We start from the raw sequence: 9,379 nt of genomic DNA, 5'->3' as shown, positions 1-9,379 counted from the left end.
ACAGACACGAGAATGCACAAACACACAACTCAGGCACTGGTAGGCCGGGCAACAGGGGCTAGCTGTGACATCCTACTACTATCCAACTCATTACAAAACCACATGAGGCAAGGTGTAGATCGTATATTGTTTGCTCGTGAATTTTGCAACATATCTACCTCCATAAAGGTGACCAAATATCTGATATAACTGTAGCCCGAAGAATGACTGTGATATTACATACATTTGATGTAATGTTATACTACTGTATGCCATACACAGCAATAGATCACTCCCATCCCCTCCCGGGTTGTGACTCTTCGCAGCGATATTAAAAACGTTGTAGCGATGTGTATGTCTCTATATTTCCTATCAATTTGAAAGTTCTGGCGGAAAATGTGTGTTTACTAAGATATCTCCACTTGTTCCCTATGAGTGTTCCCTATAGCAGCAATGCAACAAAAACTAAATATATCCATATAAGTCAAATCACCATGGGGTGAGTGCAATGCACTCAGTGCATGCAATAATTGATAGGGAAAAAGTAGCCGCAATTTGCAACTCTAGATTTTTTTACAATGGGTTGAATCTAGAGTTGCAACAAGCTCCATCCACTTCCTATTCATCATTTTTGGTTTGTGATCTGCTTGTCTTAAATGACGTTAAACTCACCAACATTGCAGCTGCAGTCCAAGCTTGAATTATCCTCTTTCAATCTGCCGAGCTTGTTTTTCATAAAAATCCCCCGTAGACATGTTATGAGCTACTTTCTGTCCAAAATATTCCAAGAGTGACATTCCGAGCCAGCCATTTTGTATTTTTGCAATGTGCCGTAAAACAAGATGTAAGGGGGAGCGCTTGTTTAATAGAAGGCTGTGCGTGATGGGGCATCGCACTGCGTCGGCCTCTTCTTTGGGTGTCTTACCTGCGCAGGTAAGATTCTATTAAACAAGCGCTCCCCCTCACATCTTGTTTTACGGCACGTTGCAAAAATACAAAATGGCTGGCTCGGAATGTCACTCTTGGAATATTTTGGACAGAAAGTAGCTCATAACATGTCTACGGGGGATTTTTATGAAAAACAAGCTCGGCAGATTGAAAGAGGATAATTCAAGCTTGGACTGCAGCTGCAATGTTGGTGAGTTTAACGTCATTTAAGACAAGCAGATCACAAACCAAAAATGATGAATAGGAAGTGGATGGAGCTTGTTGCAACTCTAGATTCAACCCATTGTAAAAAAATCTAGAGTTGCAAATTGCGGCTAGGGAAAAAGAGTCATTTTGGGGGCAAACTATCCCTTTAAACTTCATGTTGGCATACAATAATCATTGCTGTCGGGTGGAAACTTTGTATGTCAAAAACCATACCAAACTTTGTATGTCAAAAACCAATCTACAAGCGAAGCATTGTGAGCTTGTTGACCTGCTGTTTTCACTACTTCTGTAGAACACTCTTGTATCATGAAGTATAGGGCATGCATTTATAACAAAACATAAATAGTTGAAATATGGACCTACACGGTTTCTGCCCGACCAGGTCCACAACGATATGTAGCTTTAAGGTTCCATTCCATTTAGTGTAGCCGAGTCATTCCAGAGAGCCAACAACAACATGCACAACAGCAGCACCCTGTCAGGGTGACCCTGACTCTGTTTGACTTGAATGGAACACCATCTTATTTGGTATTAATTGGTAGCACCTGTGTTTACCCTACTGGGCCAATTTCAAGTCAAAATGGCTGCTGTGAAAAAGATCTATTTATAATCTGGCTAACACAAATCACAATCATACAGTATCCAATGAGTCAAGTATCAAAAATGTTATCCCAAAAGTAATCAAAAATTAATCAAACCAAAAATTGTAGATCTTCCATTTTTCTAAAATCAATTAATCAATTCGTCAAAAGAAAATGCAATGAATTTCTCAAAAAAGGGGAGAAAAAAAGAGTATATCACCAACCTTCATGTCAGGAGGCCACAGCAGGATCCCCTTTGTCCAAAAGCTCTGAAGGGATTCAGAGCTAAACCCTCAGAAATGTTCCTTGACCAAACTTTTCTTCTTCCGATCTCGAACCACCACCAAACACTGGAACCCCCAGCCGGCCACCTCACTTCCTGTACTTCAATAGCTGTTCCTGGTACCTCACTTCCTGAAACTATTGCCAACATGCTTTTTCCCCACAGTTCACCCTATGATCAAACCTTGTCAACAGAAAATGAATCACCTTGGTTTAACTACACAATATATAAATATAAATAAAGTTGTATTATTACACAAAACATAATTTCCGTACACTATACATTTCGGGAGTTAAATATTCAACCACATTTTAACCGATATATTCTCTTATTATCACCCAGTATGTTTCATTTTCTTTCATACCAGGACAGGAAACCCATAAACAAACAAACACATGCACGCGCGCGTGCACACACACACACACACACACACACACACACACACACACACACACACACACACACACACACACACACACACACACTCTCTCTCTCTCTCTCTCTCTCTCTCTCTCTCTCTCTCTCTCTCTCTCTCTCTCTCTCTCTCTCTCTCTCTCTCTCAAATAATTGGGAACAAACAACAACCACCAGAAAGAAAACATAATGCTCCATGGCTGGATGGGCGAGTGTTGTCAGTGTAGTAGTACTTTCTGTATAGCCTAGCTACAGTCACATTTACACCTGTTAACAGGAAAAAACAACAGGTTCCATTGTGCATGCCTCTAAATACAGAGCAGCAATAAATAATGTGATTTCATGTTCAGTATTTGTGCACATGGGACAGCGGTTTCCGTGATTCCTCAGGTGTAGCGGTGCTTTGGTGGATGGATCGCAGGTGTGGGAGGATTGTGGCGCCTGAATGGAGCACAGGTGGTGCTGAAGCTATTTCCGGTGTACGCCGTTAATCAAGTGCCCCGACTCTGAAATATGGCTCGTGTTTTACTCGGTTTTAAAATAGAGTTCCCTTGACTGCCTGCCTATACTAAGCTAGGGGAATAATAATAATAAGGGCAAGATAAAGTCAAGAGACTGTGAGCATTTTTATATGAATGTTGGCTGCAAACATACGGTTTGCTATATTATAAGTGCTTCATGTGTGTACTGGAATGGCGAACAGGAGAGAATAAACACACGACAAGAGACACTAATTCTGTATGCCCAATGTTAACAATTATACAGTTTTCAGACTTTCATTGCAAGCAGGAATGCTCTCATGTGTTGTTGTGAGCTTGTAGATGGGCTATTTTCAGTATGTTTTGCTAGCTAGCTGGGAGAGTTATAATTAGGAAAAGATTCAGTTAACACTGAGGATTTGTCATTGTTAGGGTGTGGAATCAAGGTTTCGGTTAAATTTCTTTGTGACGAATAAACTATAAAGAAACAAAATCCAAAAATACAGGGCTATATTTTGCATCCAGATAGGGATCAGGATTTGGGGGATTAGGTTAGGTTAGGTTTTTTATGAAATGTATGATGTGTGTGTGTGTGTGTGTGTGGGGGGGGGGGGGGGGGGGGTAGTAGTAGTAGTAGGCCTATACTATAGTTCTTGACTTCTGGCCGAACCCAACCCGGGGCTCGGGCTCCAAGAAAAAAAGTATATATATATTGAATGTTTGTATAATAATAAAAACTAAAACTAAAATCATTCTGTTTATGTATTTATCTATTATGAAGATGGTGCTGATTGGCGTTTCACTTTTACTCACACTAAATTCTGCCCAAACCCGACCGTCCCGAGGTTTTAGGGTCGGGTCGGACATAAAATGTATGCTAATTAGTCGGGCTGGGCTTGGCCTTGGGCCAGACCAGTTAGGACCGGCCCGACCGGGCCATAATTTTCAGGTCAGTTGAGAACTCTAAGTACTATTAGTATAGTCACTCATGAAGCCTATATATCACATCTACACAAACACGTTGCACTAACCTTCACCATCTTCATCAAACTCTGTCGTGGGCTGTCTTGAAAAGCTAAAAGGCTGCATGGCATCAGAAACAGACTGCCTTAATATCTGATTATAAGCTGTTTATCCCTGTTAAATGATGACAACATAGCAACGCCAATACGCATGCTGGCCTCAGATGTGATGTCGGTCAATATCTATTGACAGACGAATCATTGTTGTTGTTCTTTTTCGTCCCGTCGTCATTGGCTGGGGCCTCGATGCATGAGGGGGCTAAACTGGGGAGTGAATGTGATTGGATTTTCAGTCTCCGTCATTAAATTCCCATGCGGGGAATACTAATTCCAGTATTTAGTGCGCTGATGCCGGGGCTTGCTTTCATCTTAAACTGATTCCAGTCTAATTAGATTGGGCATGTGGGGGGGGGGGGGGGGGGGGGGGGGTGGACGTATCTGTCTGGACTAATCCCTGCCTCTCTGTACCAAACATTGTATTATCCAGAGAAAATCCATTGGCCACAGGCTATTCACAGACAGATCTGAGATCTGTGCTGTCTCAACCATGGTGAAGCCATGGCTAGGAGGGCTGCGGTGCTGTGCTGTGCAGCGGGCGGGGGTTGGAACCTTCTGGTCATGAGTGATGTATGGGGATGTAGAAAAAGGCCATTTAGAATTTACAGTAAACCTTTTACTGTGTATTCAGGGCAAGAGGCGTTGTGTTCTAGTGCAGCCTTAGCCTGGTGTCTGAGCCGCATGCGGCGACAGGACAAACTACCTCCCTTCTATACTTCACAAGACACACTGCGTTTGGCCTGGTGGAACTGGGTGGCCTCTGGAATAAGGTCACGCAGAAGCTTTTCTACTTTGTGTTACTTTTTTAACGTTTTGAGGTAGCGTTTCACATGCACGCACGCACGCACGCACGCACGTCACACACACACACACACACACACACACACACACACGCACACACACACACACACACACACACACACACACACGCACACACGGACACCCAGCCACACACACACAGAAACGGTAAACTCAATGGATATGAACGACAACCCCATGCAGCGCACACACGTGTGTACACTATACCAAACACACACACACACACACACACACACACACACACACACACACACACACACACACACACACACACACACACACACACACACACACACACACACACACGCTTAGAGACTGACACTCCACTTGTGAATAGCTGGCAGTAGACCACAGTGAACACACATGGAGGAGGAGGGGACCTGCACTCACTTCTTCTCGGTGCTGAGAAGGCCAGAAAAATGAAATGCCTTCAGCCATTGTTCTCCTCCAAAAGGTCAAACGCAATTCAATCCCATAATATGGCGGGAGGGGTGGGAAGGGTGCGGGGGGGACCCTACCTCAACAACTGCCTGGCTGCGCTTTAGGGGGAGAACAACAGGAAGGGAGCATTCAGCAGAATAGTTGCACCCTGTGTGTGCTGAGCACATTCGTCAAGGGCGAGGGGTGAAGTCAGGCTGGGGGAAGGGGGGGGCAGGGGTGGGAGGAAAAAGCTGTTTTTCGGGGGGCTTTTCGTGTCACAGCGGTTAGCCAGCACGCAGGCTGACGTGTGTGTGTACTTGTATTACAATGCTTGTGAGGGCCATATGTCCCCACAAGTATAGTAGATTTTGAGAAATAGACATTGTCAGGACAATTTTCCGGGGTCCTCTCAAGAGAAGTAGTTGTTATGGTAACGAAGAAAGAAATATGTTTTATTGTTATAGGCTTGCAATTAGGGAAAGATTGAGGTTGGGGTTATTGCTGTTACAAGTTTTACCTATTTTGGAATATAGCCGATCTACAAGCTTGCAGATGTATGGTATTTTTTGGCGAATTAAGTCACCCTAACATGTTTTACGTCCTCACAAGTATAGTCATACAAACGAGTGTGCGTGTATGCACGTGCACGCGCACGTGTGTGTGTGTGTGTGTGTGTGTGGCGCCAAACAATAAAGGGCCACTCTGGTTGTGGCGGAGCGAAAAGATCCTCATCTTACCCTTCTTTCTCGCCGCCTCGTAGAAATTTCATTAGGTGGATTTAACGACTTGTGAATGTGGACTTTCTCCGTGACCCTGGCCCCGGCGACGGACACGTCCCGCTGGCAGGGGACGTGATGTATTGTGTCACGCCTTTTCCTGATGTGCAATTTTTTAATGTGACAGCACAGGGGTGACCCCCAGATCTTAAAGGTCACCGCCGTCTGTGTGAAATCAGTGAGCGTTTTTTGCCTTTAATAGAATTTTGAGAGGCAAACTGCGCAAAACATCCATTTCCATTAAAAACCACATGGTTCTTAACTGGTGGGCTGCGAGGATATTGCATGTGGGCCCTCAGATAAAAAAATACTAAGATTTTTATAATATAGTGCTCATTCATTCATGATCGATTGACAGTACATATACCGTAGAAATAAACATGCTTGTCTGACCACGGCCGAAAGGCTGCCTTTTTTTCTCTCATCAAATAAATGATGGAGCTTGCACGAAAATGAATTTCACCCACTGATTTACACCTGTAAAACCTGTGATGAGGCACATAAAACTGATTGCCAGTGCTGTAATTGAATCTGGCCCACGCTCGCTTGAACACCAGTGAATTATTTGTTATAGTACATCTCATGTGTGGAATGGTTTGATTTGTAACAAAAAAGAATGGGGGGGTGGGGGGGGGTGTTCCTTAACCACTTACCAAATAGTATAAATCTACTTTTCCTTCGTACAAAGAAATAAATAAATGGCAAAAAGTCAATCTACAAGCTATTTTCCAGATTTTTTTTAATCTATTTTTTAATTAAAAATAAATAAACGTTTTAATAAAGTTTGACAAAAATGTTGGAAATGTGCCCACAATCAGGAAGCCAGGGTTAATTTGTTATTGGGTTTAACATAAATATACATTTATTTTTAATTCAATTCTTATTTTAACAGTTTAATACCAGACATTTCCAAAGTGGAAATGCATTATCTAATTCAGTCTGTCTAGATACTGTAAAACAAATCTAACCCATGGCTGCATGGAAACAATGTTGACCCAGAGAACAGATCATGCCTTTAGATTTCATGTAATTTGTGGATTGACAGTGTTTTGAGAGCTGCTCGCCAGATGTGGTGGAAAGAGTGCAACTAAAAAGACGACGGACGGCCCCATTAATACTTGGCGATACCAGCATCAAATAGCAGTGCACCTTACAGTATAGGCAGTGGTGGGCAGTAACTAACTACATTTACTTACTGTACTGTACTTAAATCCTTTTTTTTTGTGCAAGCTGATGACTTTCACTCCACTACATTGTAAACAGAAATATTATACTTTAGACTCCACTGCCTATAGGAAGGCACACAACTATAACACAAATTGTACACTATTATGAATAATAACCATGAAGGTGTAGGCCTAGTTCACCCCAAAATTACTTGCTTTCTATCAATTACACTCTCCATGAAGCCTTGAATTCAAGATATTTTAGTTTTTGTTACATCCCTAAGCCAATAACTTTAAAGATATATATATATATATTTAAAAAAAATGCCTTTATTGATAGGGGGGGGGGCATGTAGCAAAGGTCATCGGGATCGGGACTCGAACCCGCGACACCCTATCAAGCCTAAGTGCCCAGACCGTTAAGCCAGCCCTGGCCTGGTCCCCACGGCTGAGCGGTCCAGGCACCTATAGGCTGTAATCCAGCCTGATGCCGTGTCACAGGTTCGAATCCCAAGCCCTTCTGCCTTTGCTGCAAGTCTCCCCCCCCCCCCCCCCCCCCCATACGTCCTGTCTAATTACTGTACCCTATCAATAAAGGCAAAAACACACAAAAAAAAGGTATCTTTACAAAAGAAAGCCAGCCCGGGCCCTAAGACAATCATTTGAGTCTCCTATTGACCCCATAATCAAATTATTGGCTCAGGAATGCGAAAAACAAAACAAAAATAAAACAGTTCATGGCATGTGTAAGTGAACTACTACAACTACTTTGTGAACTACTACTTTTGTGAACTACTTTATGGCCCATTTCAAATAGGCCTATAGTGAAATATCTACTATTTTGGAAACTTGGGAAATTGTATCGTAAGTAATTTGTACTTAGTATTATTTACTCGAGTACTCTGTCCACCACTGCCTTATACGGCACCGATTCAAGGACATGTTAATGAATGCATGCAGCGCTGGATGGGTCAACCATTTTGATGTTCTGCAGATGTTTCCCCCCGTAGCGGGAGGAGCACGACAGCACCCGATGGTGTTCTGCAGATGTTTCACCACACACTTCCAGCATAATCCGCCATGTCTGCTCAGAAGCAGATTACCACAAATAGCCTAATAACGACGAGGCAAAAGTCCAACGTGGCAGCCACGAAATGAGTCCCTCAGCAAATAATGTATATATAAACTATATGTTTTCTTGAAACAAGAAGTAAAGACTATCTGGTGAATCCGTCGTGGTTTGCAGATACAGTTTTTAATGTATCACAACAATGAGCAACAAACATACTTGATGAACTATTTCCAGAAGTTGTTCAAATACCATCTACAATAAACGTCATTTCAACTATGACAACAGGTCTGTGACAAAATAAAAAAAAGGTTTCAAAACCATGTTATTACCGCGGTACGGTACAGTTGAGACCTCAAACGTTACAGTAACAAAAACTAATGCGACTACTCTCTATATATAAAACATCAATAACATTTTTGGTTTAGTTTATTTAAAGTTTTAGCCATAGGGGCTTCTTCTTATTAAAACCTCAGGGTGCATTTCCTATGTAACCCAGATGTTGAAGAGTACATATTGTGTAGGATATGATTGCGCCGTGAAAATCCCTTTTGACATCCAGAAAAACAATTTCCAATTTCAGCCTTTTGAAGGCTGTCCTCATAAACATGACACAATCCATCCATTTTTTTTAAAAAGTTCTTTTTTTTTTCTCTTTTTGGCTGCTGTGCAGTTGCAATAACTATGTACAGTTACTATATTGTTTGGACCATCCTTTTTGTTGGTTTGTTAGCTTTTTACCAGTCCTTGGTTGTGGGGGGGAAGCGTCTCCTTTCTGCTGCTAGCATCTTAGCACATGATGCTAGCTGACAGTTCAGTCTTTCGATGCTAGGGCCACAGAGCGGGGAAAAAGGCAAAGAGCCAGTGTGGAGATAAGCCTTTGGGATCAGGACAGTCGCTCATGTTTGTACAATGGCAGAATTGCACCTTGAGAGGCCAGGATGTCTCTTAAGAAACACAATCGAAAAGTGTCTTCAGGATTTAAAGTAAAATGTTTGAAATATTAAAAATCCAAATAAGGACATTTAAAAAGCTCACACGGAGAATTAAAAACGGACATTTTTGCGTTAAAACTTTTGAACACAACAAAAGAAAAAACACCTGTACAATAATAAGCATAAGAGGAAATGTTACTTGATTTCATCGTTTGAAACAATAA

General features: G+C 42.1%; 1 protein-coding gene across 1 annotated transcript in view; it reads right to left on the bottom strand.

Moving 5' to 3' along the window:
* Window positions 1-8,373: 8,373 nt before the first annotated feature.
* The window catches only part of zfhx4 (zinc finger homeobox 4), a 124,314-nt gene continuing 123,308 nt past the window's right edge, over window positions 8,374-9,379 (bottom strand). Inside the window, exon 13 of the mRNA XM_083778823.1 lies at window positions 8,374-9,379. This exon is cut by the window's right edge and continues 3,505 nt beyond it. The gene's annotated coding sequence lies outside the window, so the exon portion shown is untranslated.

This window comes from Protomyctophum parallelum (assembly GCF_964188405.1).
Source record: "Protomyctophum parallelum genome assembly, chromosome: 12".
NCBI lineage: Eukaryota > Metazoa > Chordata > Actinopteri > Myctophiformes > Myctophidae > Protomyctophum > Protomyctophum parallelum.
This window is presented reverse-complemented; position numbering and strand designations above follow the sequence as displayed.